At 39.4% G+C, this 3,861-nt stretch overlaps 1 protein-coding gene across 1 annotated transcript in view; it reads left to right on the forward strand.

Annotated features, from left to right (window-relative positions):
• SPATA48 (spermatogenesis associated 48) overlaps positions 1 to 3,861 on the forward strand; it is a 191,187-nt gene that overhangs the window by 86,097 nt on the left and 101,229 nt on the right. The window lies entirely within an intron of this gene.

The following is a 3,861-nucleotide window of genomic DNA, read 5'->3' on the forward strand; positions in this document are numbered from 1 at the left end:
TTTCAACAATGCAAATAGTGGCTATACACATGGACTTCACCAGTTGGAGTACACAGGAATCAGATTGACTACATCTGTGGCAAGAGGTGATGGAAAAGCTCAATATCTTCAGCCAAAACCAGGCCAGGAGCTGATTGTGGAACAGACCATCAGTTGCTCATATGAAAGTTCATCTTGAAGTTGAAGACAATTAAAACAAGTCCACAAGAGCCAAAATATGACTTTGAATATATCCATCCAGAATTCAGAGACCATCTAAAGAATAGATTTGATGCATTGAACGCCAATGACCTAAAACAAGAAGAATTACAGGATGACATCAAGAACATCATCCATGAATAAAGCAAGAGGTCACTAAAAACATGAGAAAAGAAGACCAAAATGGATGTCAGAAGAGACTCTGAAACTTGCCCTTGAATGGAGAGTATCTAAAGCAGATGGAAGAAATGACAAGATAAAAGAGCTGAACAGAAGATTTCAAAGAGCAGCTTGAACAGACAAAGCCAATTACTATAATAAAATGTGCAAAGACCTGGAGTTAGAACACCAAAAGGGAATAACACGCTGAGCATTTTTCAAGCTGAAAGAACTGAGGAAAAAATTTAAGCCTTGGGTTGCAATATTGAAAGACTCTAAGGACAAAATATTGAATGATGCAGGAAGCATCAAAAGAAGATGGAAGAAATACATAGAGTCACTGTACCAAAAAGAACTGGTCAATCTTCCTCTGTTTCAGGAGGTGGCATATGTTCAAGAACCAGTGGTACTGAAGGAAGAAGTCGAAGCTGCACTCAAGGAATTGGCAAAGAACAAGGAATTGACAGAATACCCATTGAGATGTTTCAACAAACAGATGCTGCACTGAATGAACTTATTTGTCTAGACCAAGAAATTTGGAAGACAGCTACCTGGCCAAATGACTGGAAGACATCCATATTTGAACCCATTCCAAAGAAATGTGGTTGCATAGAATGTGGAAATTATTGAACAATGTCATTAATATTGCATGCATAAAATGCATGCAATGCATTTGCATAAAACGCATGCAATGCATTTGCATAAAACCTTCCTGAAGATAGTTCTAAAACAGTTGCAACAGTATACTGACAGAGAATTACAAGAGGTGCAAGCTGGATTCAGAAGAGGATGTGGACAAGGGATATTATTGCTGATGTCAGGTGGATCTTGGCTCAAAGCAAAGAATACCAGAAAGATGTTTACTTGTGTTTTATTGACTATGTAAAAGCATTTGATTGTGTGGATCATGACAAATTGTGGATAATATTGAGAAGAATAGGAATTCCAGAACACTTAATTGTACTCATGAGGAACGTGTACATTGACCAGGAGGCTGTCATTCAAACAAGGGGACACTGTATGGTTTAAAATCAAGAAGAGAATGCTTCAGGGTTGTATCCTTCCCCCATACTTATTTAATCTATATGCTGAGCAAATAATGCAAGAAGCTGAACTATATGAAGAAGAACATGGCATCAAGGTTGGAGGAAGAATCGTTAACAACCTGCGATACACTGATAACACAACTTTGCTTGCTGAAAGTGAGGATGAAGAAGCACAAACTGATGAAGCTTGAAGAATACAGTCTGCAGTATGGATTACATGTCAATATAAAGAAAACAAAAATCCTCACAACTGGACCTATAAAAAAGCATCACAATAAATGGAGAAAAGATTGAAGTTGTCAAAGACTTCACATTGTTTGGTTCTACAATTGATGCCAATGGAAGCAGCAGTCAGAACATCAGATGACATGTAGCATTGGGCAAGTTGGCTGCAAAGGACCTCTTTCAAGTGCTGAGGAGCAAAGTCCTCCTTAAGGACTGACGTGCGCTGACACAAGTCATGATATTTTCCATCACCTCATATGCATGTGAGAGTTGGACAATGCATAAGGAAGATTGAAAAAGAATTGATGCTTTTGAGTTGTGGTGCTTGAGAAGAATGCTGAAAGTCCCATTGACTACTAAAAGAACTAATAAATCTGTCCTGGACAAAGTGCAGCCTGAATGCTCCTTTGAAGAGAGAATGGCTAGACTTCATCTTACCTACTCTGGTCATGTTATCAGAAGCAACCATTCCCTGGAAAAGGATGTCATGCTTGGTAAGGTGGAAGGTCGAAGAAAGAGAAGTCCCTCAAAGAGATGGATTGACACAGTGGCTGTGGAGATGAACTCAAGTATAGCAAGGATCACGGAGCTGGCATAGGACTTGGCAGTGTTCTATTCTGTTGTGCATAGGGTCGCTATGAGTCAGAGATGACTCGATGGTAACAACAACAATAACAAAGTGGAGGGTCAGCAAAAAAGGGGAAGGCCCTCAATGAGATGGATTGACACAGTGGCTGCAATGATGGCTTCAGGTATCATAAGAATTGTGACACTGGCACAGGACCAGGCAGTGTTTTGTTCTTTTGTATATAGGGTTGCAATGAGTCAAAGCCAACTCAGCCACATCTAACAACATCAACAAGAATGGCTAGTGACAGTGAACATTTCTTCATGTGTCTGTTGGCTGCCTGAATATCTTCCTTGGTGAAGTGTCTGTTCATATCCTCTGCTCATTGTTTAACTGGATTGTTTGTCTTTTTGATGTTGAAGTGTTGGAGTTTTCTATAAATTTTAGAGATAAGGCCTTTGTCCAATATGTCATTGCCAAATATTTTTCCCACTCTGTGGGTTTTACTCTTCTGGAAAAGTCTTTTTTACTCTTCTGGAGAAGTCTTTTGATGCACATAAGAATTTAATTTTTAGGAGGTACCAGTCATCCAGTTTATCTTCTACTATTTGGCATCTTGAGTTATGCTTGATAGTCTATTTATGCCATAAATCAGGGCCCCTAAGTTTGACCCTATTTTTTCTTTGAAAAAGTTTATAGATTTATGTCTCACATTTAAATCTTTAATCAACCTGGAGTTAGTTTTTGTGTATGGCGTAAGGTATGGGTCTTGTTTTATTTTTCTGCACGTGGATATCCACTTATGCCAAACACCATTCATGAAAGAGACTATCTATTCCCCATTTAATGGATTTTGGCCCTTTGTCAAAGATCAGTTAACCATAGGTGGATAGTCTATTTCTGGGTTCTCAATTCTATTCTACTTGGATGTGTGTCTGTCATTGGATGAATACCAGGCTGTTTTGACAACTGGAGTTGTATAGTAGGTTTTGAGATCCGAGAGTATGGGATCTCCTACTTTGTTCCTCTTCCTCAGTAGTGCTTTGCTTATCTGAGGTCTAATTCCTTTCCGTATAAAATTAGTGATTTGTTTTCTGTGTCTTTAAGGAATGTTAATGGAATCTGCATTGGTATTGCATTGAATGTTGCTTTTGGTAGTATTGATATTTTCACAGTGTTCAATCTTCTAATCCATAAGCATAGTATGGACCATTTATATAGATGTCTTACACTTTCTTGAAGTAGTGTTTTATAGTTTTCTTTGTATTGTTGTTGTTTTTAGGTGCTGTCAAGTCATCTCTGACTCATAGCGACCCCATGCACAGCAGAACGAAACGCCACCCGATCTCGTGCCAGCTCCAGGATCCTTGCTATACTTGAGCCCATTGTTACACCCACCATATCAACCCATTTCGTTGAAGGCCATCCCCTCTTTGGTCGACCCTCCACCTTACCAAGCATGACATTCTTCTCCAGGGAATGGTCTCTTCTTACAACATGATGAAAGTAGGTGAGATGAAGTCTGACCATTCTCGCTTCCAAGGAGCATTCTGGCTGCACTTCCTCTCCAGGACAGATCTATTAGTTCTTTTAGCAGTCCATGGTACTTTCAGCATTCTTCACCAGCACCACAACTCAAAAGCATCAACTCTTCTTCGGTCTTCC

The sequence above is a fragment of the Orycteropus afer genome, unplaced genomic scaffold (genome assembly GCF_000298275.1).
Source record: "Orycteropus afer afer isolate SDZICR_OR568_19922 unplaced genomic scaffold, OryAfe1.0 scaffold00115, whole genome shotgun sequence".
Lineage (NCBI taxonomy): Eukaryota > Metazoa > Chordata > Mammalia > Tubulidentata > Orycteropodidae > Orycteropus > Orycteropus afer.